This window comes from Sus scrofa, chromosome 10, assembly GCF_000003025.6.
Source record: "Sus scrofa isolate TJ Tabasco breed Duroc chromosome 10, Sscrofa11.1, whole genome shotgun sequence".
NCBI lineage: Eukaryota > Metazoa > Chordata > Mammalia > Artiodactyla > Suidae > Sus > Sus scrofa.
In genome coordinates, this window is record NC_010452.4 from 35,540,486 (window position 1) to 35,565,764 (window position 25,279).

Sequence of the window (25,279 nt, forward strand, 5' to 3'; positions counted from 1 at the left end):
AAAATAATTTAGCGAATTATAAAGTGTCCGTTGCTCCAGTTAATGAATACTGACATTTTATTTTTTCAAGTGTTATTTAAATACGTTAAATATTGCATACAAAGTTTAAATAACTTTGTTTCCCTCCCTAACTCCCCTTCCAGCTTCCCTAACAACAACCCTCAAACACTGTAGGAGTTTGCAAACCCAACTTGATATGTTTAATACATAAAGATATGCACAGAAATAATAATAGTTACCATTTAATTTTCTTGCTACCTTTATTTAACATTTGAAATTTAATAAGCCTTTAATATTTATTTGGTTTAATATTTATGGTGCTCTAGTCTGTTGACAATGTCCCCTTTTCCCCTTTTATTTCTTATACTGTTTTGGAAGACACATGTCTTATTTCTCATCTACAAATGATTATGTTTATTTTCATATTTTTTAACATGTTACTTGAATCTTATGGCTCTCACCTTACTCAATGTATATGAGGACCTTAGAATATTTTAAATCTCATCACTTTATTCTGCGTCACTGTATTAGAAGAATATCCCAGACATTTGTCATCCAGTTTTACAGCCAATATTAATTTAAATTCCCCAGTATTTTCCAGTTTTATTATCCACCATTGGTTCTTGTAACGACTTCTTCCTCACTTGTTTCCCTCTGTGAATATTTGTTATTTGATCCTTCCTTTAGTGAGGATTTCTGAGTGGAGATCTGTTTTTGTTAGTTAAAAAAAAAACAAAAAACAAAAACAAAACTCATTCTGGAATAACAATTGGTATAGAATTCTAAGTCTTTAATTATTTCTCCCTTCAACCTTTACGAGATATTATTCCAATTTCTTGGCACATGGAGTTGCTGTGCAGAAATTAGCGGCATTTGAAATGAGAGAGATTCTTTTTGTCAGTTCAATTTACCATATGTGCTATAATTGCTCTTTAGTTTTCTAGGCACCTGGTATACTTCATATTTTTTTTTGACAAAATGATGAACTCAATCATTTGAGCAGATTAGATGATTAGATGCCAATCAGGGGATACATACATCTAACGTGAGAAGTGACAGGAAATAACAAATACATGCAGCTAGAGAACATGAAAATTGAATGTCTAACCAGCAAGGCATTTAATAGAATAGCATCTCTTTACCACCTAAATAGCAATAGAAGAATGATACACAAAGTCAAAACTAGAACCTGATAACTTGTATTCTTCAAATCACCTGCCTGCAGCAGATCCTTGGAAGAGGCAAGAAGATAGAAAGTAGAAGGAAATCTGGGTCCTTAAAGAATCAAGTTTTTCAGTGCCTCTAAAGAACATGAAATCTACCCAATTACAGCACCTGAAATTACTAAAAGAAACTAAAATTACAGCTCCAGTAAACTCTGGATATAAGGAACTCAGATGGAATTGAGATATTTTTATATACAAAGTAACATATTCTCAGTATTTTAACCACATATCTCAAGTATAGTGATCAACCTAATACCAATGAACCATAATATTAATTTGCAGAAGTTATCTGAACCCTGTCTATGGCAATGTCGGGGAATATAATAAAATTAGTGGTAACTATCACCTTCAGTAAGCCTTTCCACTCAATTCCTTCATTTATTTACTATTACACCATAAAATCCTGCGTCAATATATAAGCTCTTTGAAGGAAAACACCATGTACAATAGTCTGTACATTCAGTATATATTAAAAAGCGCATAATTAATCTCTGTTTAAATTAATTGAACACAGATTACATATCTTCCATCCCCAGAACCTCAGCTGTTCTCCTGCAGCGGGGTTGGGGGCAAGGGACTGATTACCTAGGTAATAGTAAGGTTTTAACAGAGTAGTAGAAAAGACATATCAATAATTACTAGCAACAAGTGGTACCTGTACAAGTGCTCTATTATTTTTATTAAATAAATAAAAATAAACATGAGATTTAGAGTCAGAAGACATGGAAATAATTTTTGTCAAATCATTTAAAATTCCTCTCAGTTTTCTTAGTTTAAAAATAGAGGTTGTAAGAATGCTCCCTTGTGTAAATCTTAAAGTTATTATGAGAAATTCTTTTGTAAGTTGTAATATTCTTGTTAAGTGTTAAGTTGGATTTGTCTTACAGTTTGCCTGACAGTGTTATTTACTCCAGGACCATTTGCATTTTAAAAAGGGGATATTTGGGGTAGGCTCTGTTTAATTCCAAACCACAGGTCCCTAGACATTTAGTGAAAGACATACACCTTTGCTTGTATTTCCATATGGCCAATATTGTGACCGTAATATGATGTAATTAGTTCTGTCACATTCCTGCTTAAAACCTGCTTAAGATATGATTCTACTTCCCCCTCTTATAACTTTAAGGTGCTCTAAGGCAGTGGTTCTCAAGCATACAGTTTACCAGATCACCTAGAAGGTATGTTAAGACTGAAATTGCAGAGTTCCCATTGTGGTTCAGCAGGTTAAGAACCCAACAAAGTGTCCATGAATATCCCTAACCTCGCTCAGTGGGTTAAGGATCCAGCATTGCCACAGGCTGTGGCATAGGTCATAGATGTGGCTCAGATCCCATGTTGCTGTGGCTGTGGATGTGGCCAGCAGCTGCAGCTCTGATTTGACCTCTAGCCTGAGAACGTCCATGTGCCGCAGATGCTGCCATCAAAAGAAAAAAACAAAAAAACAAAATGAAATAAAAACCCTGATATCACTGCCCTCTCCACCCTGCAGTTTTTGATTTCATAGCTCTGAGAGGGGAGGCGGGGAGGCCCAAGTATTCCCATTTCCAACACTGCCTAGGGGAATCTGATGGTCCTGCTCTGGAAAGGATACATTGGGAATCACTGCTCTGGGTAGATATGATCACTTAGATAAATTAATAGGAGACAAGTATCAATGACCCAACAGTATTTTAAGAATTTCAAGTGTATCAGATCAGTGACACAATGTGATGAAATAGGTATGTGATTTTCCTACATTTAAATAACTCACCTAATTTTCAACAGCTTGTAAATGTCAATGGTAAGATTTGAATCCAGCCAATCTGGCTCCAGAATCTACTCAGAGTACAGGAACCTGTGTGTTCTGTCGTGACTTTACGATGCTTTTCGTGCACCGGAAGAACGTGTCTGAGTAAACCTCTCACTGAAGCTTTCTCTCATGTGTTATCTCTCTTCTCTCTGATATCTCTAGCTCAACTTTGCCCCTAGTTTCAAATTACCCCTGAAATAGATCACATCAAAAATTTTTATTGAATTTTATTGGCCCTGTGCTACCTGTCTAGGGCAATGGAAATTTTTTTAATTTTTATTTATTTTTTTTAGGGCCACACCTATGTCAAGTGGAAGTTCCAGCACAGGGGTCAAATTGGAGCTATAGCTGCCAACTTATGCTGCAGCCACAGCAACACAGGATCCTAGCCTTGTCTGTGACCCACACCACAGCTCACGACAACACTGGATCCTCAACCCACTGAGCAAGGCCAGGGATTGAACCTGCATTCTCATGACCACTAGTCAAATTCATAATCACTGAGACACAACAGGAACTTCCATATTTTCAGCCACATACTAAACCTGACTGTGATCAGAAAAGCATTAATTCCCAAGCATGCCTCCAGTCTGCATTTCTGTCACGTTCTATTTCATTGATTCCAGGTAATAGTTCTGACTTCATTTCCTGTCATTCAGTGTTATGTCTTTTTTGCTTGTAATTCTAGGACTTTTTCCCCAAGATACCATACTGGTGGCAGTCCCTCTTTATCTAACTGTTGTTGAACTGCTACTTTTTCTATGGCTTTAAATCCTATTTCATCTCCTCTGCAGAGAGACTTCTTTCTGTCTCAGGCTGTGTTATTTATTGCTGCTTCTTGATTCATGCTGCAGATTCTAGAAGCCAAGGGATAATGTCAGAGCAATGTGGCCGAGAAGTGTCAGAGGAAGAAGATTTGGCATCAGGCTGCAAGAGTATAGAACACACATGATAGAGGGTCTCTGGGTTAACTTACCTTCAATTCTTAATTTTTTTTCCCTTATTTCATTTCTCTTCCCCACTTTCTTTATTTTTAAAATATTCCCTCACTGTCCCAAACTTCGATAAATCATAAGGCTCCCTCCCCCACCCCACCCCCCAAAAAACAATTTAAAAGAAAATAAAAGTTCCTGAAAGGACTACTCTGTCAATTATCAGAATGGGGCTATGGGTCAGAGACACAAAGCAAGAGGCATGAAAAACTGGAAAACTATCCAAATATGCAGACATTACAACCAATAGTTTAGTAGCAGTTAAAGATCAAAACTGCGGTGCAACCACTGTGGAAAGCAGTATGGCGATTCCTCAGAAATCTAAACATAGAACTACCATTTGATCAAGCAATCCCACTCCTGGGCATCTACACAGAGAAAACCACGACTCGCAAAGACACATGTACTCCAGTGTTCACTGCAACACTATTTACAATAGCCAAGATATGGAAACAACCTAAATGTCCAATGACAGAGGAGTGGATCAAGAAGATGTGGTACATATACACAATGGAATATGATTCAGCCATTAAAAAGAATGAAATACCAACATTTTTTGCAACATGGATGGATCTAGAAACTGTCATGCTAAGTGAAGTCAGCTGTACAATGAGACACCAACATCCAATGCTTTCACTGACATGTGGAATCTGAAAAAAGGAAAGACGGAACTTCTTTGCAGAACAGATACTGACTCACAGACTTTGAAAAACTTAGGGTCTCCGGAGGAGACAGTTTGGGGGGTGGGGGATGTGCCTGGGCTGTGGGATGGAAACCCTGTGAAATCAGATCGTTATGATCATTATACAACTACAGATGTGATAAATTCATTTGAGTAATAAAAAAATTTTAAAAAGATCAAAACTGTTCCCTGAGCTGAATCACCAGAACAACTACCTTTCACTTCTCCTCATCCTGTAAAAGTCCAGCCCTGTTTCTACTCAGAGAGCATTATTTTCTGAATATATGCATGAGTTCTGGGGCCTTAACCTCTGCCCCTTACAGAAATACTCACAGCACATACACGTGTAATCATTTAATAAGAGAAAGTGTTGGAACAACTAATTAGATGGATGTTCTTGAAATAAACTTATGTAATTTATTCCTCGGGAAGGATTGAAAATGTCTTCTTTAGCTTTACTCTCTTCCTTTCTGTCTCTTTCAATAGCAAAGGAAGCTTTCCCGGAAGCAGCACAGATCCTTCTTGTTCTGCCTAGACATGCACAGAGTCCTCTTTGTTGTCACTGATTCAAAATTAATCACACGCTGATTCCTAAACCCATCACTGCACAGGCAAACACACAACTGTGAAGAAGAGGACAAGGTTGTCCAAACACAACTGGGAAAGAGACAGCTTTAAAAAGCAGAAGGGATCAAACTTGAGGGAGTAACACTTATCTGCATTTCTCACTTTCCCTGGGACAATCTCATCTCTTCCTGTGTCTTCAGTGACTGTATATATGTATGCATTTGGATGATTACTAAATCTACTCCCTGTTCTGACAACCCTCCTGAGCGCCTGATCTCAATTTCTTCCTTCCTTCCTTTCTTTTTTTTTTTTTTTTTTTTTTTTTCTTTCTTTTTAAGTCCATAGCTGCAGCCTATGGAAGTTCCCAGGCTGAGGGTCAAATTGGAGTTGCAGCTGTCAGCCACAGTCAGGGAAAGACTGGATCCCAGCCACATTGCCGACTCATGCTGTAGCTGGTGGCAACACTGGATCCTTAACCCACTGAGTGAGGCCAGAGATCTAACCATCATCCCCATGGACACTCTATCAGGTTCTTAACCCACTGAGTCACAGTGAGAACACCTGATCTCAATTTCTGATTTGATTTGAACACTTTTTTTTTTTTTTTGGTCTTTTTAGGGCTGCACCTACAGCATATGGAGGTTCCCATGCTAGGGGTCAAATTGGAGCTGTAGCCGCTAAGCTACACCACAACCACAGCATTGTCAGATCTGAGCTGCGTCTGCGACCTATACCACAGCTCGTAGCAACGCCAGATCCTTAACCCACTGAACAAGGCCAGGAATTGAACTTGTGTCCTCATGGATGCTAGTCAGATTCATTTCCCTGAGCCATGATGGGAACTCCTGATTTGAACACATTCTTTTTTTTTTAATTTATTTATTTTTTTGTCTTTTTGTCTTTTTGTTGTTGTTGTTGCTATTTCTTGGGCCCCTCCGCGGCATATGGAGGTTCCCAGGCTAGGGGTCGAATCGGAGCCGTAGCCACCAGCCTACGCCAGAGCCACAGCAACGCGGGATCCGAGCCGCGTCTGCAACCTACACCACAGCTCACGGCAATGTTGGAAACTTAACCCACTGAGCAAGGACAGGGATCGAACCGCAACCTCATGGTTCCTAGTCGGATTCGTTAACCACTGCGCCACGACGGGAACTCCTGAACACATTCTTAATTGACAATGCTACCAAGGGCTTTGAATCAACAAATATCAAGCTAGCATTTCCCAAACTGAACTTGCATTTCTCTTTCATATGCCTTTTTCCTTAGAATTTACACATTGTAAAAGGGGTTATTCTAGGGGTTCAGCTTAAACTTGGGAGTCATAATACCCTCTCCATGGTCCCTAAGCCATCCATCACTCACATTATATATCCCACCTCATCTATATACCTAGATTCTGTGTCATTCACACATCTCCACTGCCTTACTTCAGTCCTTTATCATTTCCAACCTGGTATTTTCCAGTAACCCTTTAATCAATGTCTCTGCTTACATACAAATATAGCTTTAGGGAATTCCTGGCATGGCTCAACTGTAAGGAACCTAAGATCCATGAGGACGTGGGTTCGATCCCTGGTCTTGCTCAGTGGGTTAAGGATCCAGCCTTGCCTTGAGCTGTGGTATAGGTCAGACACAGCTCTGATCGTGCATTGCTGTGGCTGTGGCATAGGCTGGCAGCTATAGCTAAATTCAACCCCTAGGCTTGGAATTACAGCTACAGGTGTGGCCCTAAAAACATTTAATTAATTAATTAAAAATAACAAACAAAAACAAATATAAATTTAATTTTACCTTACTTCTCATTTCACGTCCACTTGCTGTCCCTCTGTCCTTTTTAGACATAGCCTGTGTTCTGGCCATATATCTCTATTTAGGATTCCCCGAATGTCTTGTGCCCTTTGACAGAGGATGCCCATTATGCAGTGTTCCCACTGCGGGGCCTACTTTACATTCAGGTTCTGCTGGCAAAATTTCTAATTACTCTTCAGGACTCAGCATTTAATGTCACCTTTCTCTGTAACCTTTCTTGGTAACCTTGGCAAGATGAGTGTCTCCTTCCTCTGTGTTCTCAGAATAATCACTACATATATCTACCATGGAAACTATCAAAACACATCCTGGTGGCTTTCTTATGCTCCCTCTCCCCGATTGATAGCCCCACTCTTCTGTGAGGGTCTGCCATACATGGACTACGTATCATTCAACTTTTTCTTTCCAGGGATAAGCAGATAGCTTTGGATATAGTAAGCTCTAAATTAATGTTTGACTTTTTTTTTTTAATGCATGAATGCATGACTGCTTTCCTGTCCCCAATATATGCCAATGTAGCCAAACTGGGAAACTCTTGAAATGCTGCATGAATTTTTAAAATAAGAAATCTTTCAGATGCTGTGTTACAGTCAAATATTCCTTCTCTGAAGGAATAACCCTCTTTATAGGCATAATAAATAATCATCTTTCAGCCAGAATTATATCAATATCAGCTTTACCTACATTGATTTTTCCATTTTTCAGACTTCTCTATTCATCCTTTTCTATAGTAATAGCCTAGATAGACTTTATAACCTTTTTGTTATACTAACAATTTCCCTATCCAATTGTGTTATTAATGTTACATTGTAAGAACAAAAATTTCACTGGAAAAAAAAAAAAAGTAGTTCCTTAGAGTTTGACATATAAAATTATAGAGCTATTTGCTGAGTTAGACTCCATTCCACTGGCAGCCAAAAATAGTTCTGAGGACACCCAGGAGGCACTTTATATCCTACCACAAATGAAACTCTTTATCTATTAAGACAAGGCTCATTCTGATGGCCACAGCTTGCAACATGTGCTGTGGACCTTTGCTGTGGCTCTTTAATGGGCCGTTTTTGACCTGCAGCAGCACCTCCTCTGGTCATTGACCCTGAAGCCAGATAGTGTGACCTCCACTAGGAATCTATAACCTCAGCCAGGAAGATTCACCATTTCAGAGGTTAGAGGGAAGACTTTTCATTGCTTTGCAGAGCACTGGTACATCGTACCAGGCACCCTGCGTTCCTAGGCACCATCACAGCAACTTGCTACTGTTGCTCTCTTTCTTAGTGGACCAAAACTGCTGCTGTGGACCAAAAGGTCTACCAGAAACTGGTGCCATCTTGGGTATCCAAGAATTGAGTGGGCATAGATACCAGTGTTGTGTGCTGACAGCTCTTACTAGGCATTCCTTTCTAGGTGCTAAAGAGTTAATGTTCTCTGGAGTATTTGTTGTCCTGAAGTGGAGCAGTGTCCCATAAGGAAGCATTAAAAACTTAGCAGAGTAGGTCCAGGCAAAATTTATGACCCAATGTCACACAGTTACCTGAGTAATTCACAGTATCTTCTCCTGCTTTTCTCTCACTGCTTCTTCCCCCCATAATCTATAGTCAGACATGTGTTCTTACAAGATTGCATCAAGAAACATATTTAATTCCTAAACTTCCTCCCATAATAAGACTCACTACATCCTCTATTTATCAGGACAGCATTTCCTAAATGGTGTCCTGTGACATATACTTGATCAGATAAATTCGTTGGAACATGACATATTATATCCTCATCGTGGATATTCTTTGCACAAACACACACACATAAGCTTGTAAAGACCCTTGGGAAATGTTGCAGGAGAGGGAATCAGAATGTCTTTGTTTCATCTGTTTCATTGCATACTTATCACAGAATGCTCTGTGTGTCTGTGTGTATGTGCATGTTTGTATACTTAAGTATACTGACAGAGTTATGTCTGTGGAGATACTGGACTAGGGCTTTCCTATGGAGCCTCATTGTCTTCTGGACAATTTTCTCTGCTAAGACTAATATCTCAGAGGAATATAATCAATCTCTTCTGGAAAAAGACTTTTGAGAATTCCATTCCACAAAGCCATTCACCAGTTATTGCCCAGCTGTGGTTAAAATTTAAGAACTTAAACAAACTGAGATTTCCTGTATGGAATTTTATGAGCATACTCTCTCTTTGCTCATACACACACACATGCATATATATGTATATGTGTATATGTATGTGTGTACATATGTGTATATATGTAATCACATGTACATGTACGTATGCATATATGAATTTATATACACAAACATAAATACATGCATACAAGCAATGTATATAAAACACACAAATAACATTTGCTTTTGGGGGAATTACGCAAAACAACAGAAGTGATTTTTTCCCTGCATTTCATTATTGCTTTGATCCTAGATCAAGGAAGAGAAAAAACAAAAACAAAAAAGCAAAGCTGAGTAGTTATGCTGCCAAGGGGGAGGGGGAGGAAGTGGGATGGACTGGGAGTTTGGGTTAGCAGATACAGACTATTGCATTTGGAGTCAATAAGCAATGAGATTCTGCTGTATAGCACAGGGAACTATATGTAGTCACTTGTGATGGAACATGATGGAAGGTAATGTGAGAAAAAATCATATATATATATAACTGGGTGACTTTGCTGTATAGCAAAAATTGATGGAATATTATAAATCAAGTATAATAAATTTTTAAAACAAATAAAAATAATTCTAATAGGATTTTCTCCTGTAAAACTAATAGGCTTGAGAGATGGTGACTTCAGTCCATTTGATATCTCAACCTTTGGTATGTCCTTTCTTTTCTCTGCCAACTGGGTATGGCAGCTTTGGTTCAGCTGTGCTTCCCATCATCAAGGAAAAAGAATGGTCCCATTGATTTCATGCCAGCCTAGAAGGCCTGGAGTACAGCCTTTCTACAGATGCCCATTTATAATATGCATCTGTCGCCACATGTCTATCTGCCAGCTGGCCTTGAGTAAGCTAGCTGGCAGTGTGCACAGTCTCAGGCTATTGGCCAGCAGGCTACAGCCTTAGTGCACTGGCTTCTAAGCCTTATGGCTCATACTCCTGAGGGAACTGGGAAAACTTAGAAATGTTATAGAAATATTGGCTCCAGGGAAGTCACTTCACATTACAGGAATATCAAGAAATTTTACAAGTTTGACACGAAGGTTGACATATACACTGGGGAGTATTTTTTAAAAAGTAGTCCAGACCATTTGTTATAAGGTAGTTGTGCATGTATCACCTCTTAGCACAGACACCATCCTGCCATGACTTTGAGGAATTTGTCAAATGCATAGGATAAACAAGGGAGGGAGAGATATAACAAGCTTCCAGGGTTAGTCTGACATGGGCAGGTGGTGTTTCTCCAGAGAGATTTCAGGAGAAGCATCACAGAATGGTTGGCTCAGCATTCTTAAGTGTGAACGCTGCCTCATCTTATGTTTTGCTGAGGAGCTGGAAATCATTGAACTGGAATAAAGTCCAAGGTTACCTTCACCATTCCATTGGCAGAGGAATTCTCTAAACTACCTCAGGCATATGGGTATCTACATTTCTACTTGGTTTCCAGATGGAATATATCTGCTTCCTTTATCCTCTTATTTGCCAAGTTTACCTAAACATGGTGTTCAAGAACCCTCACTCATCTCTGTATTTCACTGTCATATGCAGGTGATGATTCAATAGGTCTGGTTGAATTTTATTCTTTCACTTGTTTGGGATATAAAAAGGACTACCTACTGCATGCCAGCTGGTAGCAAGAGAAGCTGAGTGCAGAAGCTGAATATCGAATGTCAAAATCTAAGCCTTGTTCGCACTCTAAACTCCCTGACCCATTATCAAACATCCTAGTAGTCTAAGCTTAGTTTAGGATTAGCCATGGTGCTTTTTCATTAGAAGCATTAATAAGCATGATATGCAAATAACAAACATTTTAAGCAAAACCAGGTCTTTGGCACAGCAATGTCTCTTTTTGACACAGACACAGATGTCCTCTAATCCTCTCTCTTCTTTCATTTGGTGCACACTGTCCTTTCTCAAACTTCCCTAGGGCCACAAGGTAGCTTTCTATTTTGTTTTTTTTTTTTCTCTCCAAGTTAGGGGGGACTTTTAATCTCAAGAGGCAAAATTATACTGCTGTGTGTTTTGTTGCAGTTTAGTTTTCCCTTGTCACTGAGCTGAGGAAAGACAGATGGATCTACTATTATTAGGCATTGACAGTAACTATACATGTCTTGGACAAGCTGCAGAGATAGACCTGGGAACACTGGAAGGCTTAGCTGGTAGAAAAATTGCATCAGAAAGAATTTCAAATATTGTCTTAATTTTGAAATCAAGGATTTCTGCATTTCTTTAAGTGGCTGGCACCTGGACTTATTCAACTACCTTCCTGGGCTTATATGAGGATAACATGTGGAAATTCTTTTTCTTTTTTTAGGGCTGCACCTGCAGCATATGGAAATTCCCAGGCTAGGGGTTGAATCAGACTACAGCTGCCAGCCTATGCCACAGCAATGCAGGATCTGGGCTACATCAGTGACCTACACCATACCTCACAGTAACACTGATCCTTAACCCACTGAGTGAGGCCAGGGCTTGAACCTACATTCTCATGGATACTAGTTGGGTTCATTTCTGTTGAGCCACAATGAGAACTCTTGGAAATACTTTATGGAACATTTTGTACAACAAAATCTACATAAAACTGAGAGATATCTTTTACTTTACCTGAGCCCCCCTGTCACCAGGACATTGTCATATATTTAGTAGTTTCAGTGTAGTAAAAAAAAAAAAATACTATCTTCTTTTGTTAAGGGATTCCTTCTTTGTTATTTTACAAGATGTGTTCTCTTTCACTGAAAATTAATAGGGAATTCTCAGTTGCAACAAGATTGTGTAGAGCTACTGCTACCTGCTCCTCCCACTCCTCCCTAGAACCACAATTATAAATCCTGGAAATAACATGAGACAATTAAAGAATAAGGGTGGTAGGGATAAGGAAAACTAACTTTGGACCCCAAGACTGGAGAAATAATGGAGCAACAGATTGCCTTATATACTCTTTCCCAACAGAAGACAGATTCCTAAATATGGTGTTTCCTGATCTCCAGTACAGGAAAAAAGGTCAACACAGGTAGGCTTATTCCTCCCCCACAGGGAATAGGGGTCTCTCTTACAATATCAGGAAAGCTAACATCACCTGAAAAGAGAATCAGTGGAGAGACCTGTAAAAAGAAATGACCAGTGGCATTGCTTTCCTCATCAGGCATGAGGAGTACCTTTGCTGCTGAAAGACAAGGAGGTAGGTAGATTAAACAGGCCAGAGGTACCCAACCATAGCAAGTGGCTCGGCCCAGAAAATCTCTTTGTCCTCATGGGCCTTCACTGTCCCTCTCACAGAAGGATAGGTAAGAAGAGTCAGCAAGATAGACTCACTTAAGCATCTGAGCCTATAAAGTCCCTTGGACCCTGAGGCCTTGAGATTACCTTACACTAGCAAGAGCCATCTGGTGACCCGGCCTGGGAAACCCCTTCTGCCCCTCAGGCAGCAGCAGCAGAGTTGAATGGGGGTGCAGCAGCATCAGAAACCAAGGGGAACAAAATAGCACTGCAAAGACTCTGAAAATGAAATGCTCATTAAAACCAGAGCATACAAGAATAGGTCAAAACCTGTCTGATAAAATTAAACAGGGTGACTTCCTCTTCAAATAAAAGTTTGGAACAGGAACTGGAGTTTCCTCTAACATAATAGAGGAAAATGTCCAGTTTACATAGAAAATCATTAATTATGCTAAGAACCAAGAAAATTAAAACTTGCCTGGGAAATAGGACAGTCATGAAAACACTGATGAGAATCGTATGATAGAATGATCTACAAGAATTTTAAAGAAGCTCTCATAGAAAATTTTCAGCAGTCAATTACAATTTGTCTTGAAACACATGAAAAAAAAGAGCATCTTAGCAAAGAAATATATCAAAGAAGAAAGCAGAAATTACGGAACTTAAAATACACTAACAAATTTTAAAAACAAATAAATAAACAAACAAACAAAACAGAGCTTTAGAGACCTCCAGAGCAACAAAAGATCAAATATTCATGTCATCAGAGTCTGAGAGGAGAGAGGAAAGAGAGTGAAGCTAAAAAGAACATTGAAAGAAAGAATGGCTAAAAACTTCCTGAATTTGGCAAAGACAAAAATCTGTGCATTTAAGAATCTTAGCGAATCCCAAAGAGAATAAACCCAAAGAAATCAATTCCAAGAGACATCATAATTACATTTATGGAAACTAAATACAAAGAAAAAGCTTGAAAGTAGTTAAGGAGAGACAATATATTGCTTATGCGGCAACACCAATTCAAATAACTATGGATTTTTCATCTGAAACCATGGTGGCCAGAAATAATTTAGACAGTGTTTTTAAGCTCTACAAGAAATAAAATTCAATTGTGAATCCTTTATCTACTGAAACAATCTTTGAAAAATGAAGAAGAATTAAAGACGTTCTTAGGCAAAGGAAAATAAAAGGAATCTATCACTAGCAGAACTGTTCTTAAAAATTGACTGAAGAGTTCTTCAGTCAAATGGGGAATGATGAGAAAAATAATCTTGTAGCATCAAGTAAGAAGAATGAACATTAGAAAGAAGAAGGGATATTTCCATATATGACAGACTATTATTGTTCCTCATAATTTTTTGTAGATTACATTTTATGATTAAGACCATAGCAGAAACATCATCTGATAACCAAAACAATAGTACTTAAAAGTGTAGAAGATAAAAGGACCTAAATGGAAGTTTTTTTCCCATTTCACTTGAAGTGCTAAACTGTTGCTACCAGTATACTGCATATACTAGTATACTGCATATACAGTATACTGCATGGCAGAGGGGAGAGTTAAAGTAAGAAGAAAGAAAGAAAAAAGAAAAACTGGGAAAATGTAACCAAAGGAAACAAACAGGAGAAAAATAATAAAAAGAATAGATTTAATCACTAACATAGTATAATTACCTTAAATGCAAATGGCCCAAATACATCAATAAAAAGAGGCTGACAGAGTGAATGGACACACATGAGCTCTAACTTAGCAGTAATAGACAAGGCAGGATTCAGAATTGAACTCTTTATGGACACACGCTTTTCTAGTCTTTAGCTTTTTCTATCTTTTACCCAGTGTATAGCTGTCTTTTTATATTACTAAAGAAGCCTCCGAAATACTCTTCAAAGACTCATTCATCTTTCTTAGACCGTATTTTTTAATTAATTAATTAATTTTTAATATAATGATTTTTATTTTTTTACATTATAGCTGGTTTACAGTGTTCTGTCAATTTTCTACTATACAGCATGGTGACTCAGTTACACATACATATATATAGTTCTTCTTTCTCACATTATTACACTCCATCATAAGTGACCAGACATAGTTCCCAGTGCTACACAGCAGGATCTCATTGCTAATCCATTCCAAAGGCAATAGTCTGCATCTCTCAATCCCAAACAGCCCATCCATCCCAATTTCTCCCCCTCCCCCTTGGCAACCAAAAGTCTATGCTCCAAGTCCATGATTTTCTTTTCTGTGGAAAGGTTCATTTGTGCCATATATTAGATTCCAGAAAGAAGTGATATCATATGGTATTTGTCTTTCTCTTTCTGACTTATTTCACTCAGTATGAGAGTCTCTAGTTCCATCCATGTTGGTGCAAATGGCATTATTTTGTTCTTTTTATGGCTGAGCAGTATTCCATTGTGTATATATAGCCCATTTTCCTAATCCAATCATCTGTCAATGGACATTTGGGTTGTTTCCATGTCTTGGCTCTTGTGAATAGTGCTACAATGAACATGCAGGTGCATGTGTCTTTTTCAAGGAAAGTTTTGTCTGGATATATGCCCAAGAGTGGGATTGCTGGTTCATATGGTAGCAAAAATAAACCAGTGGGACCTAATCAAACTGACAAGGTTTTGCACAGCAAAGGAAACCAAAAAGAAAACAAAAAGACAACTTAAAGAATGGGAGAAAATAGTTTCAAATGATGCAGCTGACAAGGGCTTAATCTCTAGAATATACGAGCAACTTATACAACTAAACAGCAAAAAAGCCAACAACCCAATGGAAAAATGGGCAGAAGACCTGAATAGACATTTTTCCAAGGAAGATATACAGATGGTCAACAAGAACATGAAAAAATGCTCAACATCACTGATTATTAGAGAAATACAAATCAAAACTCCTATGAGATACCACCTCACACCAGTCAGAATGGCTGTCATTAATAAGTCCACAAATAATAAATGCTGGAGGGGGTGTGGAGAAAAGGGAACCCTCCTGCAGTGTTGGTGGGAATGCAAGCTGGTATAACCACTATGGAGAACAGTATGGAGGTACCTTAGAAAACTAGATCATATAGTTATTGTGAATAAAATAAACAAGGGGTTCTCTATATAGAGAACTATGCACTCTGCAAACAATGGCAGTTTTCTCTCTTCCTTCCCATTTGAATATTTTATTTGTTTTTCTTGCCTGATTGCTAAGGCTAGAACTTCCAATGGTATGTTAAATATAAATGGTAAGAGTGGGAATCTTTGTCTGTTTCCTTTATTTGGAAGGAAAGCTTTTAGCCTTTCACCATTGATTATTATGTTGGTGATTGTCTGTTGTAAATAGCTGTTTTTATCTTGTGTTATATTCCTCTGTACAGACTTTGGTTAGTTTTTATCATGAATGGATATTGAATTTTATCAAATGCTTTTTCTCCATCTACTGATATAGTCATGTGTGTTTTGTCATTCCTTTTGTTGATGTGGTGTGTCACATTGATTGATTTCCCTATGTTGAATCATCCTTGTGACCCTGGAATGAACCCAGATTGATCATGGTGTATGATCCTTTTAATGTAGTGTTGGATTCAGCTTTCTGCTATTTTGTGGAGTATTTTTGCATCTACAATTATCAAAGTATGTTGGCCCTTAATTTTCTTTTTTTGTAGTATCTTTGGTTTTGGTATCAGGGTGATGGTAGCTTCATAGAATGAATGTGGCAGTGTTTCCTCACCTTCAATATTTTGGAATAGTTTTACAAGAATAATTATAAACATAGGAACCTATATTCAATATCTGGTAATAACCTATTTTGAAAAATAATCTGAAAATATATATATATATAAAACAAAAATCTATAGAGGGAATAGTAAGCCTGGAAAAAAAGAGTTTTGATATGTAATCTACTAGATAAATATTATTTTAACTGCATTTATATCTAGATATAATAACCTCTCATAGCTAGGGTGCTTGCCTCTGAAAAATAAATTCCCCTGATATCTGCAATGGATGGATATCAAGTGCCATTTCCTTTTTAGAATGTGGCACAGTAATGACATAAACAAATCTCAGAAGAGTATTTCTTATTTTTATTCACCTAAAATAGAAGTCAGCTCTATCATATACAGAAAGGCAGCATGGCTTTCTGGCTGGCCCCAAAGGAAATATGCAGAGTGGCAGAAATGGAAATATGTATATCTTGCTGTATTACAGGCTGCATCAGTGGCATATGTTTGCATATATTTGTTTCAGTGATACATCAGTCTGCAATTTTCTTATGCAGATTCAATAAATAACAATGTCCATTGTGTTTAAAATGCAAAGAGAAGTTCTGGAAGACAAAGATAAGATGAAGAGAGAGACTAAAGAAGGCTAATCAGAAGGAGGCAAATTTCAGACAAATTTATCCAGAAAGGAAGTAAGTTAGAAAATATCTCCAGAGAGCATAATTAATTTAAGCACCTAGAGAGCAAGACCTCATTCCCTGGAGGTAATGATATGTGATTACAGTGGAGAAGGGGCCAGATGTCCTGACCCCTCTCCTGGTCCCTGATTAGATGATTTCTCCATCAGAGCAAAGCCCTTCAGTGTGATCCAACTGATATTGTAACCAGATCCATGAAAAACAGATTCTTTTTGAGGTCTCCCTGGATTCAGAGTTATGAGGATATAGGAATATTCTCTAGGGACTTCAAAAGCAATGAAATATGGAAAGAGAACACTAAACTTGAAACAATAAAAATTAGTTGTAGCAAAAAAAGAGACAGAGAGAGAGAAAACTCTCTTAGTTTTAGAAGACAGCTATTTATTTATAATAAGAATAATAAGCCACAGTACAATAAGAATCCATAATTCTGTAAATAAGATATTCTTAGCTGTTTGCTTTGTCCTTTGGTCATCTGTTGCCACAATTTTTCAGACTAGACAGATTGAGATAAAAAATGTAATCCCTAAATAGTGGGCAGTATGGAAAGTCTGTTCCTCTTAATTGGTCATACTATCATGCTATTTATGACTATATTTTACAGGTTATATTTTATCATTTTGACCTAAAAGAGACTACTATGCACAGCTCTTGCTAGCTACTTGAAGAAAAGACTAGGAAAGTAATACTAATACTTTTACAACTATATTGAGAGATAATTATGATTGCTTTCTGGAACTTTACAGCTTTCCACTTCTACTACTATGTTCAAAACATGCTCAACATCACTAATTGTTAGAGAAATGCAAATCAAATCTCCCATAAGGTACCACCTCATACCAGTCAGAATGGCCATTATTAATAAGTCTAAAAATAACAAGTGTTGGAGAGAGTGTGGAGAACTCTACACTGTGAGAATACAACTTGGTAAAACCACTGTGGAAAACAGTATGGAGGTTCCTCAGAAAACTAATAGAACTACCACATGATCCAGCAATCCCAACTCCTGGCTGTATATCCAGACAAAACTTCCATTCAAAAATCTACATGCATACCTATGTTCATTGCAGCACTATTCACAATAGCCAAGACATGGAAACAACCTAAATGTCCATAAACAGATGAATGTGTTCCCAAAGGGAAGGTTCTTGTCTCCATGCAGAAAGAATTCAGAACTAAGATGGAAACTGAGGAAGAAAAGTGAGGATTTATTTGAGAAATACGCCTCTTAAAGAGGTGCAGGCAGAGAGGCAAGCAGCTGCCCTGAGCTACGCTGGCACACAGATTATAAGGGGCATCCAATTGCATGGGGAGATTATTCACTGGGAAGGAGGAGTTTGGGGGCTTGGGGGTCCTTAATTTTCATTCCAATTCCACCTTCCTGAAGGGAGAAGAGATTTTGTCCATGTTTAGCTTTGATTGGTAGTCTCTTGGTGTTGGTGCATGATGGGTACTTCTTATCCACATAGCTAATAATGAGGGCATGAAAAGTATCAGGTTACTTTTGGATGCTGGAGATTCAAGTCCTTTTCTACCTTTCTTTCTCTGGTTTCCTGTCAGTCTAGTGGTTTGTGCTTTTCTTTGCCCATGGACCCTATGTTTGCTTGATGTGTGGTTTCTTGCCATCCGGCCCCATGCCCCACTTCTCTGCTCATACCTAACTATCTGCCTGCTGTAACAAATAGATTAAGAAGATGTGGTACATACATCCAATTTTCCCATTAATTTAAAGAAAGCTTAAATATCATATAGCAGATTATATAGTTCATCACCGGAATTCCATCTTCCTCTGGAGAATCTGAGCTGCTAGAAGTGTTGCTTCTGACAGACTTAGCTGAATTATTTTGAAACTGTCTGTTTAAAAGACTGCTTTTCTTTCCAAGGACGCAGACCCTCTAGAGAGAAGTGGATAAGAACGGAATGGCCACAGTGTGGATTTAAAGGCTAAACCTCTGGGCTTGAGGAAGGAAAATTATGAACAGAATCAGGCAAGCTCTTTGTTAAACCTGCATCACCAGTCTTGAGCCTAAGACCTTCCTCAGCATACTCTGTGGATGTGAATCTTCATCCTTTTCCTGAGACCTGAACAAATGGTGTCAGGCATGGTCTGGGTAGGGAAACTCTAAAATGGAATTGTGTGGATTTGTGTTGGAACACTTAGTGAAAGTGGTGATCACATTATGGGTGACTGGTGGCATTCTGCCTGAAAGCCTTTGTTATCCTGTAACAATGCACTTAAAACATTAATAAATCCACAAATAACAAGTGCTGGAGGGGGTGTGGACAAAAGGGAACCCTCCTGCACTGTTGGTGGGAATGTAAACTGGTACAGCCACTATGGAGAACAGTTTGGAGATACCTTAGAAATCTATACATCAAACTTCCATATGACCCCACAATCCCACTCTTGGGCATCTATCTGGACAAAACTCTACTTAAAAGAGACACATGCACCCACATGTTCATTGCAGCACTCTTCACAATAGCCAAGACATGGAAACAACCCAAATGTCCATCAACAGATGAATGGATTCGGAAGATGTGGTGTATATACACAATGGAATACTACTCAGCCATAAAAAAGAATGACATAATGCCATTTGCAGCAACATGGATGAAACTAGAGAATCTCATCCTGAGTGAAATGAGCCAGAAAGACAAAGACAAATACCATATGATATCACTTATAACTGGAATCTAATATCCAGCACAAATGAACCTCTCCTCAGAAAAGAAAATCATGGACTTGGAGAAAAGACTTGTGGCTGCCTGATGGGAGGGGAGGGAGTGGGAGGGATTGGGAGATTGGGCTTATCAGACACAACTTAGAATAGATTTACAAGGAGATCCTGCTGAATAGCATTGAGAACTATGTCTAGATACTCATGTTGCAACAGAAGAAAGGGTGGGGGAAAAAATGTAATTGTATACATGTAAGGATAACCTGACCCCCTTGCTGTACAGTGGGAAAATAAAAAAATTATAAAAAAAAAAACAAAAAAACACCAAAAAACCAAACTCTTAAAGTAGGAGATAATGAAAGGATTCTAGTACAGGAATGGACAGATTTTTTTTAAAACTAAAGTAAAAAGTAGTAATTCTACATATCATGGAATTTAGTGGCATTTACTGGGTAGAATTAAAATGTCACAGATACGGAAGGTGATTCCTTACCAACCAGAAGTGAAGCATTTGAACACTGGCCCTTAGAATATGAGGCACCATCAACAAGAAACTTAAAGCATGTCCCCCATCTTAGATCCAGAAATTTGGTGTTAAATTTGTTATTTATTTCTTTTCTAATTAGAGCTATACAAGTGATTTTGCTGAGTTCCCGATTTAACTTTTTCCATTCAAAAATAGGTTCTAAAATAGCATATACTTATTTGGAATCCCATATCCAAAAGTCAAATGGATGAGTGTTATTACTTTATTTTTAATACAACTCAATTTAATTTATGTCTAAAATCATGCATCTTTACTTTTAAGTGGTTTATGAAATTACCTTAATCATTCATGTTAGTTACAAAATTAAAAGAACACTTTTGGAAACAAAATATTCTGTTACTCAGAGAAATTACTCATAGTTTTTCCTTGAGTTTCAATTGTTTTATTACCCTACTATCACTTTTGTTACTGGAGGGACTAAATATGCCGAAAGCTCTTTTGGGGGGGAAAGGAAGGAAAACTACTCAAATTGGATTTTAAATTGAGATAGCTTCAATTTACTTCAGGTTTCCATTGAAAAGTAAATTGAGTTTCGTAAATGTAGGCCTTTTAAGAAATTTGTCAAAGCGGACAATTATTGCTCTTTCTTTCCAGAGGCAATATGAATTAGCAACTGTGGCCTTATTTAACACCACCTTCAACCAAGGACTTAACTGCCTCTTAAACAAGACCCCTGCCAAATCTTCATGTGGATTCTACACAAAAGGTATGAGTACAATTCTAATTCTTAGCTTTGAACATGAGATCTCTTCTTTTCACAACTTTTAAGGAGGTCGCTAATGGTTGCCTGAAATAAAGATGAAGTGAAGTTATTTCATCATATATGAAATTTTCATTTTAGTTTGTAATGTCGGGTTCATCTCATGTGCTTTCAATCTATGTTTATTTTGTATACAGATTAGGTAAGCCTAAGAAAAACTGAGCTATTTCTTGAATGAGGATAAACCTTTTCTCGCTGATGTTTTGTTTAGAAAAACATCATAAAAAAAAAAAAAAGGTGTGAAATGTTAACCTTGGGCAGTGGAAACTCTATTCCTGTTTTTACAGAGGAAAGCCCAAAGATATTGGCTTTACCAGTTCCTTGTACAAGTGGGACTTGTCAAAATATCAACTTTCCTTAAATGTTTAATGGAGAGGTAAATATAATAAACTTCTAGTTAAGATTTGATGAGCTCAGCATGGATCCTTGCTTTCCCACAGCAAAATTCCTTAACTAAATTTTACTATTTGTCAGCAATAGAGAGCAGAAATAAATACTTTTTGCCACCTAATTTAGTCTTCCCTCTATCAGTGCTATACATAGTGACTGAGAGTTATTGCTGAAATATTTAACTATACAGAGAACTAAATGGCTATTGAAAAGAAGGTATTATTTGAAAAGAAAATAAATATTTCATTTTCTTTCAAGAAATCAGCAGCGGGTTCCTTTCTAAAGTGGTATATTTTAAAATCCCAGCACAAGTTCAAAAACAATGAATAAGAAAAAGAAAGAAAAAAAAGAATGGCATGTTTCTAATAATATAAGGAAGAGGTTGGTAAGATTCGAAAAGGAATGGTCTATCCATGGAGGTTTTAGAGTCCTTGCCACTTTGAAGTCCTTAATAATTTAAGCCTTAAGATGAAGATACATGTATAGTATAAGAGGCTTGAACATTTGTGAAATAAATTCCTTACAAGTACTTAAATCACCTTTCATAATATTAATTTTGTAACCAATCTGAAGTAGCATATAAATCAGAACTGAAATTAGAGTAAGACAAAGATAAAACAACTTTATTACATGCATTACTGCTTTTAAATATACAATAAAATTGCTTACATTAACAAGCCTGTTGATTTGATTTCTATAGCTGAAATTCTTGTGCTTTTATTGATTAAGTTTTATATATTGATCTGGATGTTGGCTAATAGTGTTCTTGTTCGTTAAAGGAAGTTTAATTTAATTACTCCAGGAAAGTCTAAATTCTGTTCTCCAAGTTTATTACCATTCTCAATTACATGCTCTGCACAGCTGCCAGAGTGACCTTTATACAACACACAACTAATCATGTCACTCCCTAGCTAAAAGTCCTTCAAGAGCTCCCCATAGCCTTTCAAATAAAGTGCAAATTCCATAGCTTGGCCACATGATAGTTCACTATCTAACTCTTGATGGCTGCCCTTTGCTAGCTTCACAACCAGTAGGGGCATATAATGAAATTGTTCTGCCATGCTTGTTCTTTCAATTGCACTAAATCCTCCTCAGTCTTTCCTGGACTGTTCCTCTCCCGACATCATCTTTGTTTCTACTCTGTAGTCTTTTCTTAACTCCCCATCTCATCCTGATTCTGCTTTGGAATATTTGGAATTTTCAATATCCTCTCCTGCATTTTGCACTGTTCTCTATTTTGTCTTATATTTCCCTTTTGACCTTTTGTCATTGCTGACTATAGCAAGATAACGCCTTAGCCTGTTTCTGGCCTCCAGACCCTATCCTTGACATTCCCATGAACATAGCATTTTGATATTATCTCTTCAGCCTCATCTTTTAGCCTCCATTCCAGGATTCAAAGACACAGCAGAGCTTGGTACTCCTTGGATTTAGAATGCATCTTTTCAGTTTTATTTTGTAAAAAATGTTAATCTCAATATTTTGAAGATTTTTCCTCCTTTCATTGTACAGGGCAACTGGTATAATATCTACAATAATAACTTAAGGAGACATCCGTGTTAATCATTGTTTCAAAAATATTGATTAAGCATTTATATGACATATACTCTTTGTTGAGGATATTTCAGGGAACAAATTAATCAAATCCCAACCTGATGAAGCTTATATTACAACAATGTGTCAGATTTGTCATATCCTAAATTAAATGTGTATATTCTTTAGATGGCTTTAAGAAAATACATTGCAATATCAGATTGTACAGTCTGCTTGCCTTTATCTTATTCACCATTAATCTTCCTATAAGTGAACATAAGTCTCTAAAGCAGCATAGGTTATCTTAATTCCTCTGTATCAATATAGTTACAATTGTGATACAGATTTGGAATGAAGCTAAGTATGATTAGATCTCATAGAATGCCTTTACTGGTGATGCAACCCTAAGTATTAAAAAACTTGACATTCTAGGTCATAATTGGCAAGCACGAATGAAAAAATAAATGATATTTATTTATATAAAACCTATAAGTTGTGATTATAATAAGAAGGCTCAATGACAGCTTTTAAAAATCAGAAGTTTCACATGAAAAGTTGATACCTTTAGTTTAATCCTTTAAGGTGTCATCTTCCCTCATATGTAACATAATAATGGAAGGGACAGTATAAAAACAAGACAAAACAAAGCAAACTACATGCTCTTCCTTTTAGGATGCTTTCAGGATAATTTGGAAACTCTCTTTTCACAAGCCAAGTAGTTCATGTATATCTGAAAATTTTCCTTTAAATCAATATATTTGGGTTAAAGTATTTTTCTGTGAAGAAACACGTTACCGATAGTCATTATGTTGCCATAAATTAATGATGAATTAATATACATATATTTATAAAATGTTTTCCAATGTGAAAACCAGAAGGGAGTGTGGCCATTTAAATAATGAAGGTGTGAAAAATAATTAGAGAGCTTAATTGTTCTGAATCATTCAGTAAATGCAGTCTCCCTGCAATGCTTAAATGAACATTACATAGCAAAAGCATGATGGCACGAAGAGCAAGTCAATACATAGTCCTCAAGCAAAAATGGGACCAAAGGCAAAGTAATATACAAGGAGGATTGATTTGGACAAACCTCAGTTCAAACCTATTAAATACTGCTTAAAAAATCTGAGCCTATTTGGTTAATTGATTATACCCAATGCATTGATTCATGCAGCAACTAGTTAACAACACTTAGCATTGTCAGAATCTGTCTAGTTTAAGCCCGTAATCTGGAAGAAGAAAAAAAAAAAAGCCCGTAAGATTGATCGAAATGACTTACTACAGTTGTGATGAGTATTATGCCAGAGGAATGTAAAATATTTCAATGGAGCCTAAGAGAGAAACTAGCAGTCAGTGCTCTGACTGCAGGATGTAATTAATATATGTATTATATCTACTTCATAGGGATTGTGTGAAGATTAAATGAAGTAATGTACATAATGCAGAGTATTATATTATCACTTAACAAATTTCCAAACATAGAACAGATAAATTATCAGGCACATGAGAATGGGATTTGGGTTTGCAAACCTGAAATTGTCAGTTAGTGACTAACACTTAAGATATGGGGGTGGGAAATTATTTGGTATAGAATTCGACAGTTTGCTAGAGACTTATGGTACCACCAGTAGAGTTCCATCACCTTTAACACAGGAGGCTTTTTATTATGGCTTCCAATGCTAGGCACATCTCAAAGTTAATATTTGTGGATAAATCATTTAAGTGGGAAATATGAGAATGCTGGATCCATGAAGGAAAAATTAAAAGGATAGAATGTATAAACATAATTATAAGTTATAGTAGCTTAGGTTTGATTATAAGAGGAAAAATTATCCTCAAATTCTCAGTGACTAAAATAATGAAGATTTCATCAGGCTTCATATTTATTAAGACTTGTCTAAAGCTCTGCTCTGTATCTTCTGTCTAGGACCTAAACTGAAGGGAGAAAATATCAGCTCTTGAAAATTATACCCAGAGGTGAAACATGGTACTTCCCTCATATTCCATACATAAAGCAATTCATATGGTCAAGCGTTTTGTTCTTTCAGATAGAATCTAAAATTCTCTCCTGGGTGTGTGGGGGGGAATAAGTAAAAATGATAATACTGTCTACTGTGAAATTATAAAATAGAATTTTCAGGTAACAAACTAAACAAAATGCAGCTTTTTTCGTGCAGTTTTTAGAATGTGCTTTAATAGTATTTCTTCCTAATTTTGTTGGTTAAATACTTCTTTTTGATTTTATAAGAGTTCAGAAAAAAATAAAACAAATCTCATGCCATTTGGGACACACAGAATACACACATTCCATATGGCACCACCATTACTGTTTGATGTTTATTGTATTTGGGGCATTACTGATTGACATGAGGCATACTGTATGCACATGAAAATTGTGAGTTTATTTGCAGAAGATATAAGATGTTTCCCATTGATGTCCTATTATTATTTCTCCAAATCAGTAAGGATGAGTTTTAATCTTACTTTATAAATAAACTGAAATTTAAGCACTGGTTGTATAATTCTTC

At 37.0% G+C, this 25,279-nt stretch overlaps 1 long non-coding RNA gene across 1 annotated transcript in view; it reads left to right on the top strand.

Moving 5' to 3' along the window:
* The window catches only part of LOC110255677, a 793,233-nt gene extending 767,980 nt beyond the window's left edge, over nt 1–25,253 (top strand). The window contains exons 13-14 of the long non-coding RNA XR_002336321.1: nt 20,663–20,774; nt 24,679–25,253. This is a non-coding gene — a long non-coding RNA (uncharacterized LOC110255677). The remainder of the gene's footprint in view (nt 1–20,662; nt 20,775–24,678) is intronic.